This window comes from Salvelinus sp. IW2-2015, linkage group LG31 (assembly GCF_002910315.2).
Source record: "Salvelinus sp. IW2-2015 linkage group LG31, ASM291031v2, whole genome shotgun sequence".
NCBI lineage: Eukaryota > Metazoa > Chordata > Actinopteri > Salmoniformes > Salmonidae > Salvelinus > Salvelinus sp. IW2-2015.
Window position 1 is genome coordinate 9,965,844 of NC_036870.1, and position 25,170 is coordinate 9,991,013.

The 25,170-nt window shown below is 42.0% G+C and overlaps 1 pseudogene; it reads right to left on the reverse strand.

The window, feature by feature from the left end:
* LOC139023328 (collagen alpha-1(V) chain-like) overlaps positions 1 to 3,987 on the reverse strand; it is a 13,627-nt pseudogene extending 9,640 nt beyond the window's left edge.
* Positions 3,988 to 25,170: the final 21,183 nt, after the last annotated feature.

Here is a 25,170-nt window from a genome sequence, read left to right on the forward strand (position 1 = left end):
GAGGGAGGGAGTGAGAGAGAGAGAGAGAGAGAGAGAGGTGGAGGGAGTGAGAGAGAACAATAAATATGGGAATAATTAATCCCACAGGACATGTGAAAAAAGACAAGACAAGGGAAAAATCACGGGGACATCAGTTCAGGGATCCAGTTCACATAGATACATACTCACACTTACATACACCAAAAAGCATGCCTGTGGCATAGGCTGAGGACAAATAGCCAGGGCCCTACTGCTCGACCACACAGTGGCTCTATTCACTACCTCTGTGACTGCTAGGGGAGAACGAGTGAGAGAGCGCAGGGGAAAGAGGGTGTAAGTGAGCGAGGGTGTTTTGTTTAGAATAAGTGAGACTGTTCTTTGAAATGAGGTTAAGGAATATCCATGTTAAGAAAATATTGCCGACCTATTTTGTTCATTTACAAAACCCTGCTTTCATTCCTTTGACCCTCTGTGTGTGTCATGCTATAATATGCACACTCTCTTTTTCCCAGCGGGATGAGAACAAACCGTGGGGGCAGACTTTCTGAGGGAGCCACAGCACAGTCCGCCTCTAATTCGGGCTTTCGTTGCCTGGGTGGGGACCTGTTTAGTCTTTAGTTTGTAGCCCATATCCACATGTCATCTGTGAACGTCATAAACCAAGGAGCTATCACGCTGTAGCATGGGCAGTAGCAGGGGTTTGAAGGAACYTTTAGATACTGTCTTGTCGTACTGATGTGCGCAAGTTCACACCCGCGCAATAACGCACGAGTGCGCACGCAGGGCACCCAACTACGGAAATAAGATAATATTCTATGGATTCATATACTGCTCGTTAAGTTTGAACTATAATAAAGAGAAATCACTTCTGAACTTTAAAATGATCTGATGCATTTATGCAAGCGCACTCCATAACGTTCATAACGTCAGAAAAACAGTCCGAGGTGTTAGACACAGAGGCGCACATTCATTTTAAAGGGGCACTTCCACACCKAAAATGAAACAATCCATAGGTTTCACCGCCGCATATACACAAAACTGTTAAAGCGAACATACACTCGGAGACACTTATACGTTCACTCTCCACACCCTTCTCTCTCTTCCACTCGGTCTCGCAGAAGCGCACACTCCCGTATAATAACCTAGTCATAAAAAGCAAAAATGTTCAGACTTCCTCCTCCGAAACACATACAGGAGTCAGACGACGGGAAATTGCAATCGGCTCTGCAATCTGAAATAGGAACTCGAGCCAAAGAACACAGTAGAGCGCACACATTTCTTTAGAAACCCCCATCCGTACACACTAGCATCTATTCCCACCAGAACGCCTATGCCATTAAAGCATAATTAACCAAAACCGCAGAATAAAGTCGCATTTATCCAATGTCGCACCCGAAGAGAACAACAAAGTATTTTGGAAGTATAGCCTATATTAATATATTACATTGCCAATATCTTGCAAGAGGTTTCCCATACAGGCACTACAAGCAGTGCTCTTTTCACGTGGGCCTCATACATTTGGGATAAAGCTCAATTTGCAATTGCTATATAAAACTGTAGGATATTATTGTTATGTTATAATACAATTATATGAGTGCCTATGGTATTAGTATAATAAGGTGTCACCTTAAATGGTTCAATTGTAGGCCTTTTCAAATTGGTCAAGTGTATCATTAGTTACCAATGTTCAACTGAATAAATAAATAATCAATACAAGTTTAATCCTATAGAAGTCATATTTAACTAAGAGCATAGCTTGTAGAGTTGAGGGAATGAATGGTACCACTGTGTTAAAAAATAACGTGAAAGATCCAAATGCGCATGTTATAATCTAGTGGTCAGTCACGGAATTACCATCCTGCCTTGAAGACATTCTTGACACCAAATTCTTCGAAAAACAATTACGCATTGACGCTGTTGAAGCTTAAAATAAAACGTCATCCATATATAAATTAAAAGTATTGTAATCATAATGACAATTGATTATAAAAGCGTAATTGTTAATCGTCTAATTCAAATTATTGATCGGCTATTGTCAATTAGGCTATTATTAAGCACAAACTTCTGTTCGCTTTAAACTGTTTCTTGTTAAAAAGCATCATATAAATCAATAATATGATTCAATCATGATACAGTAACTTCATAAAAACAATGGTAACTATTTTTTGAAACTTCAAAAAAACAATAGAGGCGACCAATGTCAAACAATGTAAGTTAAAGGCTTTCACAAGTAGGCCTAAAGACAGGATGGAACACAAAAAAAAACTGTCTCTATTGTCACAGTACTAACATCCATTCCTAGTGCAAAACCCTCCTCACAAAGAGAGAGAGTGATGAGAGGTGACAGTGATGGGCAGGGGCGGGTGCACGGGGTGAACTGGTAAACATCTAATCAAGTCCCCATAAAATGTCCACAGTCATTACTCTGACTTTGCCACTGTATATCCACGTACGCACAGGCCTACATCCAGTAGCAAGAAATATACAGGTAAAGAGAACGATAAATCAGACGTGAACTCTCTTGGTAAAGTATCTCAGTATAACTTTGGCTGCTAAACGCACCGTCCTATCCCATGGCCCCGTCTGGAATGAATGCGCGTCCATGCGCAATGGCGCACGAGCTCCAAAACGTCACTTAATTCATCTAACAAAGCCATTATCTTTTACAACTATTGTCAAATGTAGAAGAAAACATTACATTCACAACTTCCACAGAAATCGTCTAAATATCTGGAATGGTTGAGCTGTTGGGCTAAATGCAATGGGGAACTGACTGACACCTGTCAGGGCAGCGTCTTTCACCACGGCCTCTTGAGGAAGGAGAGATACAAACCCATGAAAACGTCAAAATATTATTTCAGTAGAACATTAAATGAATTAGAAACCCTGTTCCCTGTACTGTTTTGGAGTAATGTAGGCTAGCAGTAAAGCACCACGGGTCACCTATAAACCTAGGCTACAATCATAGGAAATACTGTCAAGCAACATTACTTTTCAAAAGCAAATACGCACGGTGCGGGCAGTCAGTGCTTGACAATTCGGAGATTTGGTACAATTTACATCGCATTTCAGACAATTATTTAGCTGCAAAGTCTCACTGGAACGCTCAGCGTAATTATTCAAAAGAAAAGGCATCTTACCTGCTCGAGCCACGGGTAGTTGGCACAGCGCGAGCACCAGAGTTACCAAGGCAAAAGAGGAAAGGTCCACGCGCCATGGTCTCCGCTTCTTCCGAAAAGGGCAATCTCGAATATCCATTGTTTTGTAGTTGTTTGACGCTGGACTTTAAGATCGGATATGTTCAAATTAGATATCGTCTCTCACAGAAAGACAGTGGAAGAGAATTTCGACTGGACCTTCTGTGAGGCAAAAAAAACAACGTATTTTACCTCTTCTTAACGCTTATTTAATAAGTTACCTATATCTACCTATGCTATGTACAACATTTAAATAGTAAAAGGGGTACGATCAATAAATATTTGATGTTATATTCCAAGTGCTAAAGCCCCATTGAGTCAGCGGAGTGGATATGAGTGCCCACAGCGGAGAGAGCAGAGAGAGACCTGAATTCACTCCCTCTCCTTTCTCTCTCGTTCTCTCTCCCCCTTCCTACTTTCTCCCACGAAAAGTGAGAGAGCGCGTGTGTGCGTACGGAGAGAGAGAGTGGGTGAATGACTGAGTGGCAGAAGGGAAGGAGGGAGGGAGAGATTGTGAGCAATTACGCGCGAGGCAGACGTGTGAGAAAAATGTAGAGTTGCGAGAGGAAGYGAGCATGCGATAAATGGAACGTTTATAATAAATATTCACCCCTTACTAGGCTATGTTTCTATTGCATGTGGGTTATTATTATTGCCTAAGGGAACCATGCATAATCCTGAATGTAAACCTGTCACTGTCTTCTTATTATGGGCACCTTCTCTCTATTTCCTAATTTCCATCCTTGTCTTAGTATCCGTGGCACTGTGTTGCGCTRTTTCCAGGCATATGCTCGCTTTTTAAAATATGAGCGTCTGTCTGTCTGTCAAACGGATTTTTTTCTGTGCCGGTATATCCCAATAAAAGAGCTGGACAGTGTAKATCTGTATAGGAGTTGCCGCATCCAATCAGTTCGCCGTCCGAACTCGCAAACGAATGTAATCCACGCCCATATTAAAATGCCTTCGAGCGTTCCCGTACTCCTTTAAGGTCTGATTGGTCAGTCCCACGTGGCGTCAGAAGCTACCCAGGTGCGACAGRGAGGATGTTAATTTTAGAGCAGGCACATTTCTCATGATCATAACTTGAATGCATCAATTTTCATTCGGGTTTACATGAGTGGGCTAGATATGACAGGGTTAGGGTTCAGAGTTGGGGTCAGTTCCTTTTGATTAAAAACATTGAATAGCAATCGATCCGCTGAATTGACCACTTGAAGCCTACAGGTAGGTATAATGTCTTAGTTATGATACATGTATGACCCCTTTATAATGTCTTATAACAATCTCATAATGAGCAGGACTAAATAACAGAAGTTTGAGACATTGAAAAGGGTATGCATAAAAATGCATAACATATTACATGTCTTGTTATAACACATTATAAAGGCTCATACATGATTATAAGAAGTTATAAATCTGTCTGGATGATTTAAGTAAAGTGTTACCTAATATAATTATATACAGTGCCTTCAGAAAGTATTCAGACCCCATGACTTTTTCCACATTTTGTTATGTTACAGCCTTATTCTAAAATGGATAATTTTTTTTWWAAACTCAGCAATCTACACACAATACCCCATAACGAAGAAGCGAAAACAGGTTTTTAGACATTTTGCGAATAAAAAATAAAAAACAYAAATACGTATTTACATAAGTATTCAAACCCTTTGCTATGAGACTCGATATTGAACTCAGGTGCTTCCTGTTTCTATTGATCATCCTTGAGATTTTTATACAACTTTATTGGAGTCCACATGTGGTGAATTCAATTGCTTGGACATGATTTGGAAGGAAAACACCTGTCTATATAAGGTCCCACAATTGACAGTGCATGTCAGAGCAAAAACCAAGCCACGAGTTTGAAGGAATTGTCTGTAGAGCGCTGAGACAAGATTGTGTCAAGGCACAGATCTGAGGAAGGATACCAAAACATTTCCGCAGCATTGAAGATCCCCAAGAACCTCTATCACTCTTAAATGGAAGAAGTTTGGAACCACCAAGACTCTTCCTAGAGCTGGCCACCCGGCTAAACTGAGCAATCGGGGGAGAAGGGCCTTGGTCAGGGAGGTGACCAAGAACCAAATGGTCACTCTGACAGAGCTCTAGAGTTCCTCTGTGGAGATGGGAGAACCTTCCAGAAGGACAACCATCTCTGCAGCACTCCACCAATCGGGCCTTTGTGGTGGCCAGATGGAAGCCATTCCTCAGTAAAAGGCACAGGACAGTCCGCTTGGAGTTTGCCAAAAGGAACCTAAAGACTCAAGAAACAAGATTCTCTGGTCTGATGAAACCAAGCTTGAACTCTTTGGCCTGAATGCCAAGCATCACGTCTGGAGTAAACTTGGCACCATCCCTACGGTGAAGCATGGCGGTGGCAGCACCATGCTGTTGGGATGTTTTTCAGGAGACTAGTCAGGATCGAGGCAAAGATGAACGGAGCAAAGTACAGAGATCCTTAATGAAAACCTGCTCCATAGCGCTCAGGATCTCAGACTGGGGAGAAGGTTCACCTTCCAACAGGACAACAACCCTAAGCACACAGTCAAGACAATGTAGAAGTGGCTTCGGGACAAGTCTCTGAATGTCCTTGAGTGGCCCAGCCAGAGCCCGGACTTGAACCCAATCGAACGTCTCTGGAGAGACCTGAAAATGGCTGTGCAGCAACGCTCCCCATCCAACCTGACAGAGTTTGTGAGGATCTGCTGAGAAGAATGTGATAAATTCCCCAAATACAGGTGTGCCAAGCTTGTCGTGTCATACCCAAGAAGACCCGAAGCTGTAATCGCTGCCAAAGGTGTTTCAACAAAGTACTGAGTAAAGGGTCTGAATATTTATGTAAATGTGATATTTCAGTTTATTTATTTTTTATAAATGAGCAAAAGTATCTAAAAACCTGTTTTTGCTTTGTCATTATGGGCTATTGTGTGTAGATTGAGGAAAAAATCAAATGTAATGAATTTTAGAATAAGGCTGTAACGTAACAAAATGTGTCTGAACACTTTCCGAAGGCAATGTATCTTTTATAATTATTAATTATTAAGTATTCAAACTCAAGTCCATTATATCCTCTATTTCAAAGGTATCATAAGAATAGCTGTACCTGTGTTGCTCTTTGCTTTGTGACTTGCTGTACAGCGAAACAACCAGTGTTTAGTCCGTCTTTTTCAAAAGCAGACTGAAGAGCCAGAAGGCCATCATTCAGTATAATCATCTTCTGATGTTCTTTCTTTGCCTCTTACTCTTTCTCATTCCCTCTCATTTCTCCCTTTATTTTTTACTTGGATTCTCTGAAGGCAAAAAAGTTAGCATTTTGTGGTATTTTGACCATCCCTCCCCTCAGTCTCAATCACTTTTGTGTCTCGACTGCACATATAGATGCCCGTCTGCAGTTCAGAGGACTAAGTAAGGGATCATTTAGAAGTAGAAAGAACTAAGGTCCTTTTTTTAGGGTCCCGCACCTTGGCACTGTCCAGGCTTTTGCATGAAAGGCCACTTAGGAAAATCAATGCTTCCTTTCATAAGAAACTATAGGGATAAGTATACAAAAATATAATGAAAGGAGTAATTAACCAGCAATTGTAATACACTACTCAAGAGTCACCAAAAATCAACTATTGCATCCACCAATTATGAATCAGGGATTATATGGCAACAGCGCTCAGGCAATATTTATAGCTACCAGCAAGACTACTATTGAAAACCAAAAGAGACAACCAGAACTCATACACTACATGACCAAAAGTATGTGGTCACCTGCTCGTCGAACATCTCATTCCAAAATCATGGGTAGTAATATGGAGTTGGTCCCCCCTTTGCTGCTATAACAGCCTCCACTCTCCTGGGAAGGCTTTCCACAAGAGCATTAGTAAGGTCGAGCACTGATGTTGGCCGATTAGGCCTGGCTCGCTGTCGGCGTTCCAATTCATCCCAAAGGTGTTCGATGCTGTTGAGGTCAGGGCTCTGTGCAGACCAGTCAAGTTTTTCCACACCGATCTCAACTAACCATTTCTGTCGTAATGGAACTTGCTTTGTGCACAGGGGCATTGTCATGCTGAAACAGGAAAGGGCCTTCCCGAAACTGTTGCCACAAAGTTGGAAGCACAGAATTGTGTAGAATGTCATTGTATGCTGTAGCGTTAAGATTTCCCTTCACTGTAACAAAGGGGCCTAGCCCGAACCATGAAAAACAGCCCCAGATCAATATCCCTCCTCCACCAAACTTTACAGTTGGCACTATGCATTGGGACAGGTAGCGTTCTCCCGGCATCCACCAAACCCAATATCGTCCGTCGGACTGCCAGATGGTGAAGCGTGATTCATCACTCCAGAGAACGCGTTTCCACTGCTCCGGAGTCCAATGGCGGCGAGCTTTACACCACTCCAGCCGACGCTTGGCATTGAGCATGGTGATCTTAGGCTTGTGTGTGACTGCTCGACCATGGAAACCAACTTCATGAAGCTCCCGACGAACAGTTCTTGTGATGATGTTGCTTCCAGAGGCAGTTTGGAACTCGGTAGTGAGTGTTGCAATCGAGGACAGATGATTTTTATGCGCTACACGATTCAGCACTCGGCAGTCCCGTTCTGTGAGCTTGTGTGGCCTACCACTTCGCGGCTGAGCTGTTGTTGCTCCTAGATGTTTCCACTTCACAATAACAGCACTTATAGTTGACTGGGGCAGCTCTAGCAGGGCAGAAATTTGACAAACTGACTTGTTGGAAAGGTGGCATCTTATGATGGTCACTGAGCTCTTCAGAAAGGCCATTCTAATACCAATGTTTGTCTATGGAGATTGCATTGCTGTGTGCTCGATTTTATACACTTGTCAGCAAAGGGTGTGGCTGAAATAGCCAAATCCAATCATTTGAAGGGGTGTCCACATACTTTTGTAAATATAGTGTATGTCGATTGGGAAAAAAACTCTAGAATCTCTGTTTGTGGCCAACTGAGCGAACACAATGGGGTAAAKGCAATTGAAAATATTTCAGAATGAGAATTTTATGGGTTTATTTTGGACTGTAGAACACATTGGACACTCTGTGGGCCAAATGTTTTTGCCCCGTAAGGTCAGAGCTGCCGCAGGCTGTAAAAAGAGACACCCTTGCTATGTGTTTGTGCCGTGCTTGTGCACTGTAACCTTAGGTTGTTTCCATATTAAAGGCCCAGTGCAGTCAAAATTCTGTTTTCCTGTGTTTTATATCATATTGTACAATAGCTGATGAAAATAACACTGGAAAAGTGTGAAAACATTTGATCTGTGTTATTTATTGATAACCTCTACACAGGAGCTTCTAATCAGCAGGTTTGCATGGGTGGGAGTTTCGGCTTTCGAAGGTGACATCACCATGCGGTAAATTGGTTAATAGACGAATGACAAAGAGAGTTCCAAACCTCTCTGCCAATAACAGCAGTTTTCATTTTTCCCCTTCCCAATTCCTAGCAAAATTCTTGCTTGAGAAATATTTTCTTGCTCAAAAGCTATTATTGCCCATTTTAATAGAAATTTATTAAAGTAAGATATTTAATTGTTACCCAGAAATTATTTGATATTGATATAAAAATGGCTGCATTGGTCCTTTAAAATGACTTTAATCACAGCTTTTGTTGAACCTGTGGTTCCCAGATAAACAGTGGCAGGGAAAGGAGAGGGGTGGGCAGAAAAGGACAGATAAGAATGATGATTGGATGAAAGAGTGAAGGGGAAATTATGTGTTGTGCCGTCATAGGCCAAGCAAGAATATCTTTGAAAATCTTTGATTATGAACAGCAAAAATAAGTTGCCTAACATTGGAGAGAATACACTGGGCATTCACACCCTCATAGCAACGGTAGTCATAAGCACAACCAGGTGAATATCTATCACTCTAGGAATGTACCACAGCTTATGAACATACCAAAATGGGCAAAATGACTGACTTCACTCACCCTGAATAAGTTTTTGGCACAATGTAAAGGAGAGATTTTACCATGAGAATTGACTGTAAAAACATTATTACAGTGTACAATCTGCTGATAAAACAAGCAGATGCTCTTACTAAATCTGGGCAGCAGGTTTTAGGGTTAAGTCTAAACTATCAATTACGGAATTTACCTTGAATGTCAGCCTCTTTAAATTAATAAAGCCTAGTAATTTGCCGGCAGTAATTTTAGGGTTAAGACAAAGACCGCAAGGCTCTGTGGTTCATCGTGGTCAGGGTTGGCCTCCCACGTGCCAGATTTTCAACACTCAGCTAGTGAGAACCAATTACATTTCATTGGCTATGATGATGTCACTTGATTTACTGACGGGCTTCTGCGTTGCTGTGCCAAATAATAATAAACCAAAAGAGAGCTGGCCGGGGGAGTTGAGGGGGGTGCAAAAGAATAGCAACGAGTGTCCCGTAGAGACAGACACAGCAAGTGCTTGTGGGTAGCCTGGCTATTTCCAAAACTGGAACCTTGTAATTACAATAAAGCGACCATATTCTATTGCTGACTTCCTTGAAAAGTCTGTATTTTACTGGGCAGGGCTGCAAACCGAGCACACACACCCTACTCGCCACATAACACAAAAATAGATCAGAGAGGGGGTGGGAGGAAATGGGGCGAGGGAGGGGTTGGGGTATTAATGTAGGATGTTAGCACAGAGTGAATGTGTGTGTGTGTGTGTGTGTGTGTGTGTGTGTTTGACACACGCATGGCCTGGGCACACTGATAGAGGTGATGCAGGTAAAGAAGAAGGAATTGAACGAGAGAATGGGTCACTGATGACCGTGAACACGCCCAACTAACCACATGCACTCGAAATAGGCATTCAGAGGAGAGAGAGAGAGAGAGAGAGAAAAGAGAGCAAGAGGGAGGGAATAGAGGGGCAGAGAGAGACAGGCCTACACAGAGAGAGGGTATGCATATGTGGGTGTATTTATCTATGTGTGGGGTGGGTGTCTGTGAGGTCTGGAGTTTGTATGTCACCTGTGTATACCACCCTGTGTATGCCACCCTGTGTATGCAACCCTGTGTATGCCACCCTGTGTATGATGGCTGTGTATGATGGCTGTGTGTGCATGGAGTGGTGAGGTGGATCTGTCGATATCAATGGATGCTGCTTAGCGTTGCATTTTAGTAGGCCAATACTGGGCAGCAGGTAGTCTGGCGGTTCGAGTGTTGGGCCAGTAACTGAAAGGTCGCTGGTTTYAATACCCAAGCCGACAAGGTGAAAAATCGCTCGACGTGCCCTTGAGCAAGGCACTTAACCTTAATTTGCTCCAGGGSCGCCGTACTACTATGGCTGACCCTGTAAAACAACGCATTTGACTGCACCTGTCTGGTGTATGTGACAATAGAACATATTTTATTTACTGAGTGTGATTGCCTCTATAGGCATGTCTTTACAATGGGTTAATACGCGTGCGTTGAAATACTTCAAGCCATGGAAAGGTACAGGCAGGAAAAATCATAGGAATGAATAGTGAAGGAGGGAAGGGGGTACAGAGGCATGCAGACGGAGAGGGGGAATGAATGAGGGCCATTGATGAAGCGAGAAGAGAGAGAGAGAGAGAGAGAGAGAGAGAGAGAGAGAGAGAGAGAGAGAGAGAGAGAGAGAGAGAGAGAGAGCGGGATCAAACACTATTTACACAGGGAGATTCTAGAAAAAAATGGAGGTGGGGAGGGGAGGGGCAGTCGACCAGGGGGTTCACTTCATCTGACCTACTGTCCAACAACATGACTAAACTGTGTATTTCGGAATCAGTAAACCTACAATGGTTTCATGTTAGAATCATTTAAACAACCCATTCCTCACTGTCAAAAGGGAACAGTTCACTTTTTTAAAGTTGTATCTTATTCTATGTCCAGACCGAAACACAAGCACTGGAAGATTCCAGATGAAATATGCCATAAACCACACCCTCATGAAATTAGGTAGCATCCTTCTCCATTATGGCTTTAAGGTGATTGGTGCAGCTTGCAGCTTTCCTCGAGAATATACACGATATATACAAAGAGTATGTGGACACGCCTTCAATTTAGTGGATTCGGCTATTTCAGCCACACCCGTTGCTGACAGGTGAATAAAATTGAACACACAGCCATGCAATCTCCATAGACAAACATTGGCAGTAGAATAGCCTCACTGAAGAGCTCAGTGACTTTCAACGTGGCACCGTCATAGGATGCCACCTTTCCAACAAGTCAGTTCATCAAATCTCTGCCCTGCTAGAGCTGCCCCGGTCAACTGTAAGTGCTGTTATTATYAAGTGTCAATGTCTAGGAGCAACAATGGCTCAGCTGCGAGGTGGCAGGCCACACAAGCTCACAGAACACGTCCGCAGAGTGATGAAGCGTGTAGCAGGTAAAAATCGCCTGTTCTCGGTTGCAATACTCACTACCGAGTGCAGAAATGCCTCTGGAAGCAACGTCAGCAAAAMAAGTGTTCGTTGGCAGCTTCATGYAATGGGTTTCCATGGCCGAGCAGCCGCACACAAGCCTAAGATCAACATGCTCAATGCCAAGTGTCAGCTGGAGTGGTGTAAAGCTCGCCGCCATTGGACTCTGCAGCAGTGGAAACGCGTTCTCTGGAGTGATGAATCACGCTTCACCATCCAGCAGTCTGACAGACGAATCTGGGTTTGGCGGATGTCAGGAAAACTCTACCTGCCCCAATGCATAGTGTCAACTGTAAAGTTTGGCGGAGGAGGGATAATGGTCTGGGGTTGTTTTTCATGGTTCGGGCTAGACCCCTTTGTTCCAATGAAAGYAAATCTTAACCCTACAGCATACAATGACATTCTAGAAAATTCTGTGCTTCCAACTTTGTGGCAACAGTTTTGGGGAAGAACCTTTCCTGTTTCAGCATGACAATGCCCCCGTGCACAAGGCGAGGTCCATACAGGAATGGTTTGTCGAGATCGTTGTGGAAGAACTTGACTGGCCTGCACAGAGCCCAGACCATCGAACACCTTTGGGATGAACGGAACGCCGACTGCGAACCAGGCCTAAACCCCGCAGCAATGTTCCAATATCTAGTGGAAAGCCTTCCCAGAAGAGTGGAGGCTGTTATAGAAGCAAAAGGGGGACCAACTCCATATTAATGCCCATGCTTTTGAAATGAGATGTTCAATAAGCAGGTGTCCACATACATTTGGTAATGTAGTGTAGGTGCAAGTGTTTTGCAATCAAGTGCCATCTCGCCTGGGGGGGCAGAGTTTTAATTTAGGAGCCTGGCAGTGAACAGCAAATGACCCACTCAGAACTGATGGAAAAACTGGCAAGGCACTAAGGGTTCAGTGCCTTGCTCAAGCAGCACATTGACAGATTTTTTCACCTTGTCAGCTAAGGCATTCGAACCAGCGACCTTTCGGTTACTGGCCCAACACTCTAACCGCTAGGCTACCTGCCTCGCCCAGCTCTCATGCGCTGCTTGCATAATTCAGGTGTTTAAGAAGTGGCAAAACCACTGTACTACTGTCAGGTATATACAAATAAGCATATTATGGACTTGCTCAGACGCTCATCTGAGTCTACTGAACATACAAACAGCAAACCATGTATACTGAACAACAATATAAACACAACATGCAACAATTTCAAAGATTTTACTGAGTTACAGTTCATATAAGGAAATCAGTCAATTGAAATGAATTCATTAGGCCCTAATCWATGGATTTCACATGACTGGGAATACAGATGTGCATCTGTTGGTCACAGATACCTTGAAAATAAAAGGTAGGGGCGTGGATCAGAAAACCAGTCAGTATCTGGTTTCAACACCATTTGCTTCATGCAGCGCGACACATCTTCGCATAGAGTGGATCAGGCTGCTGACTGTGGCCTGTGGAATGTTGTCCCACTCCTCTTCAATGGTAGTGCGAAGTTGCTGGATATTGGTGGGATCTGGAACACGCTGTTGTACAGGATCTCGTTACGGTATCTCTGTGCATTCAAATTAACATTGATAAAATGCAATTGTGTTCGTTGTCCCAAGCTTATGCCTGCCCATACCATAACCCCACCACCACCATGGGGCACTCTGTTCACAACATCAGCCACCCGCTCGCCGACAAGACGCCATACACGGTTGTCTGCGGTTGTGAGGCCGTTGGACGTACTGACAAATTCTCTAAAACGACGTTGGAGGAGGCTTACGGTAGAGAAATGAACATTAAATTCTCTGGCAACAGCTCTGGTGGACATTCCTGCAGTCAGCATGCCAATTGCACACTCCCTCAAAACTTGAGACATCTGTAGCATTGTGTTGTGACAAAACTGCACATTTTAGTGGCCTTTTATTGTCTCCACACAAGGTGCACCTGTGTAATGATCATGCTGTTTAATCAGCTTCTTGATATGCCACACCTGTCAGGTGGATTGTTTATCTTTTTGTGTTTATATTTGTATTCAGTATAGAATAGATGTGACCTTTTTAGTCTCGAAGTTACTCAATAGTTTATTATGATAGTCTAGCATGAGTATATCTTTATATCTTTGTGTATGTAACAAAGATCACACATCACATGACAGCCACTAAGATCAATTTGTTTATGTATTCGAAATCTATGATGAATATATTATAATTCTGACCAGATTTCTCTTGTACACATAATGATTCAGACATTTATTAATTAACTTGTGACTTAAGGAACTCAGTTGGTGACCCCTGCTCCACAGAGTCCATTCGCACGGTCAGAGCAGGTAGAGCACAGCGTCACGCTAACGTCAAAATGACCCACCTAACCTTCCCTCTATCCACAGAAGCCAGCTGCCCGCTGAAGTTCCGGCCTGGCTGCTGTTTCATACCCTCACCACCAGCAACAAATGGAATAGTTTACATACTTGCTGCCTCTCATCTTTCATCCTTCACAATGGAAACCCCTACAACAGGATTGTTTTTCAGTACAGCATCATTTAATTCTAAAATGCTACATTCATGTTGGGAACATGAAAYGGTCTCCCGTGCTACAAAATGTAAGTGTACACCAATGACAACACAAACGACACAAATGACAAAAGCAAAGTAACAACATAGCTATCAAACACCACACCCAGGCAGTAACATAAATGACTCAGAATTAGGCCCTATCCCCAGTCACCAAATAGCTACCCGGAATATCAGCATTGACCCTTTCTGCACAACAGTTTTTGACTAATCACATACGCTGCTGCTACTGATTACCGTCTATCTTGTTGCGTAGTCACTCTATTCCTAGTTAGAGTGCGTTCAGAAAGTATTCATACCCCTTGACTTATTCCATATTTTGTTGTGTTACAGGCTGAATTCAAAACGGATTAAATTCATTATTTTCCTCACCCATCTACACAAAATACCCCATAATGACAAAGTGAAAACATGTTTTAAGAAGTTTTTGCAAATGTATTGAAACTTAACACAGAAATATCTCATTTACATAAGTATTCACACCCCTTTGCTATGACACTCCAAATTGAGCTCAGGTGCATCCAATTTCCTTTGATCATCCTTGAGATATCATTACAACTTGATGAGTCCACCTGTGTCTCATTCAATTGTTTGGACATTATTTAAAAAGAAACCCACCTGTCTTTATAAGGTCCCACAGTTGACAGCGCATGTCAGAGCAGAAACGACACCATGAAGTCCAAGGAACTGTCTGTAGATCTCRGAGATTTATGAGGAGGCATATATCTGGAGAAGGGTATAAAACAATTTCTKGWGTGTTGAAAGWTTCTKAAAAGCACAATGGTCTCCGTCATTGGGAAAAAAKCAAGCCATGAGTTCGAAGGAATTGTCTGTTGAGCTCTGAGAAAAGATTGTGTGGAGGCACAGATCTGGGGAAGGGTACCAAAAGATTTCTGCAGCATTGAAGATCCCCAAYAACACAACACAATTAAATTGAKGAAGTTTGGAACCACCAAGACTCTTCCTAGAGCTGGCCACCCGGCTAAACTGAGCAACCGGGCCAWGAAGGACCTTGATCAAGGAGGTGACCAAGAAACCAATGACCACTCTGACCGAACTACAGTTTCTTGGCTGTGATGGGAGAACCTGCCAGATGGACAGCAGTCTCTARAGCACTTCACTAATCTGTGCTTTATGGGAGAGTGGCCAGATGYAAGCCACTTCTGAGAAAAAGGCACATGACAGCACYTCTGGAGTTTGCAAAAAAAGACACATGAAAGATAGAGAGCATAAGGTAAAAGGTAAAAGACTCTYTGGTCTGATGAAACACCCGTCTAGCACCATCCCTACTGGGAAGCATGGTGGTGGCAGCATCATGCTATGGGGATGCTTWWCAGCGGCAGGGACTGGGAGACTGGTAAGGATAGAGGGAATAATGAATGGAGCTAAATACAGGCAAATCCTTGACGATAACCTGCTAAGAGAGTGCAAACAACCTTAGACCGGGGCGAAGATTTAGTTCCAGCAGGACAATGTCCCCAAGCATACAGCCAAATCAATGCTGGAATGGCTTCAGAACAAGAATGTGAAATTCCTTGAGTGGGTCAGCCAAAGTCCAGAGTTAKATCCCATTGAAAATCTGTGGAAAGACTTGAAGATTGCTGTTCACCGCCGCTCCCCATCTAACTTAACAGAGCTTGAGTGAATCTGCAAGGAAGAATGGGAGAAAATCCCCAAATCAAGATGTGCAAAGRTGATACAGACATACCCAAGACGAGTCAAAGCTGTAATCGCTGCTAAAGGTGCTTCTATAAAGTATTGACTTAGGGGTGTGAATACTTATGTAACTGAGATATTTCTGTATTTTATTTTCAATACATTTGCAAAAATMTATATTGTGTGTAGATYGGTGAGAGAAAACATTTATTTAATTATAACAAAATGTGGAATAATTCAAGGGGTATGAATACTATCTGAAGGCACTGTATGTGTACATTTGTACCTCAATTACCTTATGCCCCTGCACATCGACTCAGCACTGGTACCCCGTGTATCTAGTCACGTTATCGTACTTATTGTGTATTTATTATTAATTGTATTACGTGTTATTACTTCCCTATTATTTCGCCACTTTTTTTCTCTCTGCATTGTTGGGAAGGACCTGTAAGTAAGCATTTCACTGTTCGTCTATACCTGTTGTTTACGAAGCATGTGCCGAATAACATTTTATTTGTGTATGTTGGGACAATAATCAAGGAAACAACTGAGGGCCACAGTTTACAGGAACAGGTACTAGGCCTGTGTTGAGTCTACCTGAGACACTCTAAAGGTCCACCATACTCAAGAGTGGACCTCTATGGTTCTGTTCTCATTGAGGTGAAATAGGTACTTCCCAATGGGACTGGTCAATATGGAATGCGATAGGGGAGGAGAGGGAATGTACCACTGGGGTGTTGTGGAAGGGGGTGGGGTGGCAGGGGAAAGGCAGGGAAAACAGAAGGGCCTTTTGTGAGGCAGGGCGCAGCAGAGACGGACCCAGTGGTACAGTAGAACCTTGGAGGAAGGGGAATGTAGAGGAGGAGAGTGACGAGAACTGTGGAGTCTTCATCCCATACAGCCTTACCCAAGACCAGCTGTACACTGGAAGTGTTCATGATTATTCAGGTGAACAACGTATATTGTTTAATATATGCCACATATTAAACAGCCTGATAAATTAACTTTAAGGGTCATTCCACCCACAGTCTACAACTTAATAACTTAACAGTGTTTCCCAAAGGGCCGGGGGGGGGGGGGGGGGGGGGGGGGGTGTTAAATAGTCTTCAATTCCCCCTTCACACATGATTTGAGGCTATACAGTCGAGCAAGAATTCGAAAATATTGGCAAAACAGGGACAACAAAGCAACTGTGAACAACGGATGAAATAGTATATAAAAACACGATAAAATATGAGGAGACCGGTGCAATTCCCACAGAAAAAAAGCAAATGTACTCAGCACCACAAGCAGCCAAAGTTCGTTGGTTTCAACACTCCATTCAAATCTAAATGAGATTCCACCTCCCCATTCAGTTTTGATCCTGCAAGGCCTGTTGGCAGCATTTGACAAATTAAACCATCAAATATCATTATTTTATTAATTAAAATAGGAAGCCGCTGAGACGGGCCCAGTGATCATGCTTGATGATTAGTTAATTATTTGAATCAGCTGTGTAGTGCTAGTGCAAAAAACTACATGTTTGAGAAACACTGATCTAAATGAAGTCCCTGGAGGCTATGGGTTGTTTTTGGACTGGGACTTATCTAGCTCTTAATAGGTGGCCAAGGGCAGGAATATTTCCTTACAATCAATGCATTTGACGATTGGAGTCCCTCAGGGCTCAGTGCTTGGTACCTCGTTGTGCTCTGTTCACATTCCTATGGTCACGTCATCAATGTTTATTACAAAATAATAACCAATCAGCAACCAGGCAGAGCCTGGCTGTGTGATACTAGTCACGGCACCACAGTAACAGATTATGTCCCATCCCTGGCCCCACCTGGGCACGAACTCGGGACCTTCTGCACAACAATACTTCACACTCACGAAGCAGCGGTCTAACCAATCATTCTACCAAAGCCATGGTTTTGGTTGAGCAAGGGCGACACTACAAGTCTCAGACAGGGTGATGTCCTCGCTTAATGCTCGCTCTGGTGCTCAGCTAAACTGCTAGTAATACTACATCTGCTACACATACCTTCATAGCCTCAACTGAGCTTTTCATACCACAAAGGCCTATCCATTCAAATAACTCTCCAATGCAAAGAACCTGAGCTTGATCTTGGACAACTACATTTCAGGGGATATCACTGACTTGATGTCATGCACATTCTTTCACTACAAAATCAATTGAATTTGACCAATCCTGACACAAACAGTACTCCTTCTGACTGGACCACCAACAAAACCCATTTTACCTTTGGAGCTAATCCAGCTGCTGCCAGTCTGGTCCTGAAAAGTCCTGCCTCCCGGTTCCAGCTTGTGTCAAAGTAAAGCTATCTACAGTCCTGCACACGGTGATCCGATCTTACAACCTAGAAAGACCAAAGTATAAATATAAATGAATTGAAGTGTACTGAAATAAATGGGTAACACAATGAAGCCACTTGAATTAATAAGACATTCATAATCATCACTCATTCCCTAATAGAATGTAAACTATACATATCTTATGAGCGCTTTGTCATTAAAGTTACCAAACAGCAGGCAAATTATTGGCCTATAAAATATCTCCTCAGTGATCCAAAGTGGTGAAACCCACAGTAACAAGAAATAGAGATTGGGTATGTAGTTAATCAGGTCAGGGAAAGAGCACAATAAAAACAATCCCAAAATTAAAGGAACGTTTGAGGTCAGCAATTCCTCCTAATGTTTGCCTTTGGAAAGCCATCAAAGCAGTTCCTTGCTTGGTCTCTGTTTGATTTTTGTTTGGCCGCATCCGGCCTAGGCTAACACACACAGAGAGCCAGTTAGATGAATACATAACTATGATGATACAGAATAATAATCCCTCACTTTCTTCCTTCCTTCCTGTTTGTCCTCTTCCCTTCCTTTCCCCATTTCCCCTCTGTGACACATTTCACCCCTCTCACATTCACTCCTGGCAAGGATCGATGTACTGATATCCTAGTGTTCTTTGCGGTGACAGTGCAATACATGATAGGCCTTCATGCCAAAATTATGTTTATTTCCATCTATCTATCCTGAAGAGAAATATAAACGCAACGTGCAACAATTTCATTGATTTTACTGCCTTACAGTTCATATGAGGAAATCATATTTTATAGGCCAAATTAACATTTCATTCTCTGGCAACAGCTCTGGTGGACATTCCTACAGTCAGCATGCCAATTGCATGCTCCCTCAAAACTTGAGGCATCTGTGGCATTGTGTTGTGTGACAAAACTGCACGTTTTAGAGTCGCCTTTTATTGTCCCCCAGCACAAGGTGCACCTGTGAAATGATCATGCTGTTTAATCAGCTTCTTGATATGCCACACCTGTCAGGTGGATGGATTATCTTGACAAAGGAGAAATGCTCACTAACAGGGATGTAAACAAATTTGTGCACAAAATTTTAAAAAAATCAGCTTTTTGTTCTCATGGAACAGGATCTTTTATTTCAGCTCATGAAACATGGGACCAGCACTTCACATGTTGCGTTTATATTTCTGTTCAGTGTATATTTTAGTCTACACCAGAATCTCATTGTTATTTTGTATAATGGGATGTTCATCAAGACAAATTCAATGTCGGTCTCTATGAAATTTCTGGTATTACTTAAAAAATATACATCATCACCCCATGGGCTCATTTCGGCAACTTCATCACATTGGATGGTATAGCCTCTAACTACGGCTGGCTTTGTGATGTGTGTACTTTTCTTTTTGGAGCAGAACGGTATTCTCTCAGATCTAGAATTATACAGGAGCAATTAGGGTTAAGTGACTTGCTCAAGGGCACATCGACAGATGTTTCACCTAGTCGGCTAAGGGATTCAAACCAGTGACCTTTCAGGTGCTGGCTACCTGCTGTTCCCCATGCTTTAACATATCATTAATTAAATGGTAAGTGGCAAAGGAAACATTGTTCAGTCCCTATCACTGTGCTGAAAGTGTTCCTACTCTTTCCAAGTATACTGAACAAAAACATAAATGCAACATGCAACAATTTCAAAGATTTTACTGAGTTACAGTTCATATAAGGACACTTAAATAAATTCATTTGTATTGCTTGTGTAACGTAACGTTTGACTCGGTATAGGGCAGAAATAACGCGAAAATAAAAAGTACAGAGCAGAAGGAATTTTTACAATTTCAGTCATAGCTGCTGTATGACAAAGTACTTTTTTTGGTATTTTATTGGGATCCCAATTAGCTGCTGCGAATGCCAAAGCTACTCTTCCTGGTGTCCCCACTAGACTTGACTCCATTGCCTAAGACGTTTACACTAACCTACCGCCATTTTTCATTAGGCTACTGGTTGTTACACTGACCAAGCCTGCAAAACGTGACTTTGAACAAGACATGTTAGAAACTATAATTTATTTTAATGGGGAAATCAATTATAATACTGTCGATACATCTGAAGAGAGGCTGTAGCCTCAATAACTGTGGACGATTACTGAATATGAGCTGTCTCTTATACACATCTAGATGTGTATAAGAGACAGGCACAAGATGAACCTGTGTAATGATCATGCTGTTTAAACAGCTTCTTGAAATGCCAGACCTGTCAGGTGGATGGATTATCTTGGCAAAGGAGAAAAGCTCACTAACAGGGATGTAATCAAATTTGCGCACAACATTTGAGAGAAATAAACTTTTTGTGCCAATAGAACATGGAGTATTTTTTTTATTTCAGCTCATGAAACATGGGACCAACACTGTACATGTTGTGTTTATATTTTTTGTTCAGTAGAAATCCAAGTCACTAAAGGATACTCCTTACATGAAGCCAAAAGCTACTATAAAACCCACTTTACTGCTTCAATTGTGGATTTACATTTGACTTCTGCACCCAACTAAGTGATCAAACAACATCAAAACAACTACAACCTTTACATGGGTATTTCTTTCAATAAAGATCGCATGTCTTTCTGTGCAACTGTTATAACAAATGCCTACTGCGTCATACTCCACAGCAATAACGGAGTATTAACAATAAAATACTCCATAATAACAAAGTCATAACTTGTCAGAAAATATATATTTATTTTTAAAGGACTATGATTTCAGATCACAGAGCTTGTTTTGAATCTAGGAAACAATTTCCCGTTACTCATTTTAGCTGAAGCTCATTTTGTTTTGGGATTTAGGGATCGTGTAAATATGTGTAATTGCACAAATCTCACAAACACGGAGAAGTGACAGGGTGTTCTGTAACAAACTGACCTACCAACTCTGTGAACTGTGATGGAGTGACAGAGACATGCCATCAAACACCCTAAAACACAATACATACTTGGCCTCATCGTCACCTTATAAAGCATAATGCATACAGGACCTTCAGAAAGTATTCACACCCCTTGACTTTTTCCACACATTTCCACACAATCCAGGTGTGCAAAGCTCTTAGAGACTTACCCAGAACAACTCACAGCTGTAATCATTGCCAAAAGTGAATATATCACGTATTGACTCAACGTGTGTGAATACTTATGCAAATCAGATATTTCTGTTTTTCATTTTCAAAAGATTTGCAAACAATTCTAAAAACAAGTTTTCACTTAATCATTGTTGGGTATTGTCTGTAGATGGGTGAGGAAAAAAATATTTTTTATCCATTCTGAATTCATATTGTGACACAACAAAGTGTTGAATAAGTCAAAGGGGTATGAATACTTTCTGAAGGCACTGTACCTTCTCCAGGTCTACCTGCATCTTTCACCTTTGACCATATATAGTCATAGAAAGAAACAGGATGGGACCGAAAGAAGAAAAAAACATGTAGGTTATGTGACCAATAACTGTATAGAATGAAGGAGGGGTTAATACTGACAGGAGAGGAACGGAGCCAGTGTTTTAAAATCGGATTATTTAGACAAGATGGAAAGGAACATGGGGTGATAACAGAAAAAAAAAAGATTTTAAAAGACACAGACACGCTGATTAAAATAGATTAGAGCATGACCTTCGAACCAAGTTCTTCAGTGATAGCGTGTTTAACATGCAAACATATGCTTTAATATCTTAAAAGTGAGTAAAGTGTTTCTTAATTGCACTGTGATTAAAGCAATCAAACAGTACAGAAATCTGAAGCCTTTCCACATGTTAATAGTCTAAGTGATCAGTTCACAAGTTCAATAAAGTTCTGTCTGCATGCAGCTAGGGGTGAGTTCTTTAACCACACATTGCCCACCAAACAAAAACATTTGATTTAATACTCAGCAATAATATTAATTTACAGAAATCAAACATTTGAGGCATGAGAGTTTAAAAAGAACGTGGAATTTTGTCCCTGCATAAAGGCCCCATTATGCCACCCCTAACACATAGGGGAATTGGACAAGGAGGAGACGAGGGAGATGGGTGTGGAGGAGAGGAACAGGATTGGGGAGGGACTGGGAGTTGGAAAGGAAAAGTGTTAAAACCTTTATTTAACTAGGCAAGTCAGTTAGGAACAAATTCTTATTTACAAGACAGCCTACACCGGCCAAACCCGGACGACGCTGGCCAATTGTGCGCCGCCCTATGGGACTCCAATCACAGATTAGGAGTCCCATAGGTACAGCCTGAGGAATGATTCACTGGACTTAACAGCCTTGTATACATTTCCTCATGCAATCATTTCAGCCAATGCATGTCAAATGTGACTAAACGTGAGTCAAAGATACATGGAGGTTCACACATAGGCCTACAATACAATTGAACCACTGCTTGACATCAAGCTCATCATGTCTCTGTATCAGGAGGTCAAGGTACGTACTCCCTCTGCTGGACACAATTGGAACAAACAGACGCAACATCCTCGGCGTTACTGTGCATCTTTGTTGTCGGTACTGAGTACTACTGACTGAGGACAGGTTCCACTCAATCAAAATCCAATGACTCACAATAAAGCTGTACATCTGTATTGCTTGTGTAACGTAACGTTTGACTCGGTATAGGGCAGAAATAACGCGAAAATAAAAAGTACAGAGCAGAAGGAATTTTTACAATTTCAGTCATAGCTGCTGTATGACAAAGTACTTTTTTTGGTATTTTATTGGGATCCCAATTAGCTGCTGCGAATGCCAAAGCTACTCTTCCTGGTGTCCCCACTAGACTTGACTCCATTGCCTAAGACGTTTACACTAACCTACCGCCATTTTTCATTAGGCTACTGGTTGTTACACTGACCAAGCCTGCAAAACGTGACTTTGAACAAGACATGTTAGAAACTATAATTTATTTTAATGGGGAAATCAATTATAATACTGTCGATACATCTGAAGAGAGGCTGTAGCCTCAATAACTGTGGACGATTACTGAATATGAGTTGTAGAAAGTTGGCCGGCTGTATAGGCCGAGAACTAGTTTAAGTAGTTAGGCTATTGACTTGGTCTGTGATTTAAATTCGCCATTTTACCAACCAATGAGTCAAAATCGAGGGAGGAGACAGGGGCGGGGGGAGAGAACAGAAAATATAACTTGTACAGAGAAGCGGTCATTACCAAACAGCGATGAGAGAAGGACGGACACACTTTCCGCGGCTGGGCAGTTTGTTACAGCAGGCCGGGGTAGAAAGGACACAGGTCGGCGCTCCCTCTGGTGGATTCATGGCTAAACTACAGCGCCACTGGGCACTCGAGGCCCGGGGGTCCTGCTGGACTGAGGACCATACCATCCCATTTCTTGACACGGGGGAGGCCAATAAAGAGATTCAATTTATTAGACAACCAGTTACTTTCTCTAAGAAGCCTGTTGAAAATGCTTAAACTGATTCATATCAAATCAGAACATCAGAATGTATAATTGATCTACAGTTGAAGTCGGAAGTTTACATACACCTTAGCCAAATACATTTAAACTCAGTTTTTCACAATTCCTGACATTTAATCAGAGTAAAAAGTCCCTGTTAGGATAGGATCAGTTAGGATCACCACTTTATTTTAAGAATGTGAAACGTCAGAATAATAGTAGAGAATTATTTATTTCAGCTTTTATTTCTTTCATCACATTCCCAGTGGGTCAGAAGTTTACATACTCAATTAGTATTTGGTAGCATTGCCTTTAAATTGTTTAACTTGAGTCAAACGTTTCAGGTAGCCTTCCACAAGCTTCCCACAATAAGTTGGGTTAATTTTGGCCCATTCCTCCTGACAGAGCTGGTGTAACAGTCAGGTTTGTAGGCCTTGCTCGTACACACTTTTTCAGTTCTGCCCACAATCTATGGGATTGAGTTCAGGGCTTTGTGATGGCCACTCCAATACCTTGACTTTGTTGTCCTTAAGCCATTTTGCCACAACTTTGGAAGTATGCTTGTGGGTCATTGTCCATTTGGAAGACGCATTTGTGACCAAGCTTTAACTTCCTGACTGATGTCTTGAGATGTTGCTTCAATATATCCACATCATTTTCCTACCTCATGATGACATCTATTTTGTGAAGTGCACCAGTCCCTCCTACAGCAAAGCACCCCCACAACATGATGCTGCCACCTCCGTGCTTCACGGTTGAGATGTTCTTCGGCTTGCAAGCCTCCCCCCTTTTCCTCCAAACAGAACGATGGTCATTATGGCCGAACAGTTCTATTTTTGTTTCATCAGACCAGAGGACATTTCTCCAAAAAGTATGATCTTTGTCCCCATGTGCAGTTGCAAACCGTAGTCTGGCATTTTTATGGCGGTTTTGGAGCAGTGGCTTCTTCCTTGCTGAGCGGCCTTCCAGGTTATGTTGTTAAATAACTCATTTTACTGTGGATATATACTATTGTACCTCTTTCTCCAGCATCTTCACAAGGTCCTTTGATGTTGTTCTGGGATTGATTTGCACTTTTCGCACCAAAGTACGTTCATCTCTAGGAGACAGAACGCATCTCCTTCCTGAGCGGTATGATGGCTGCATGGTGTTTATACTTAAGTACTATTGTTTGTACAGATGAACGTGGCACCTTCAGGTGTTTGGAAATTGCTCCCAAGGATGAACCAGACTTGTGGAGGTCTACAATTTGTTTTCTAAGGTCTTGGCTGATTTCTTTTGATTTTCCCATGATGTCAAGCAAAGAGGCACTGAGTTTGAAGGCAGGCCTTGAAATACATCCACAGGCACACCTCCAATTGACTCAAATGATGTCAATTAGCCTATCAGAAGCTTCTAAAGCCATGACATCATTTTTTTGAATTTTCCAAACTGTTTAAAGGCACAGTCAACTTTGTGTCTGTAAACTTCTGACCCACTGGAATTGTGATAGAATGAACTGTATCTGTAAACAATTGTTGGGAAAATTACTTGTGTTATGCACAAAGTAGATGTCCTAACCAACTTGCCAAAGCTATAGTTTAACAAGAAATTTGAAAAACAAGTTTTAATGACTCCAACCTAAGTGTATGTAAACTTCTGACTTCCAACTGTAAATCAAAATGTTGAATCCAATAGTGCATGGTTGTCAAGCTTCCAACAAG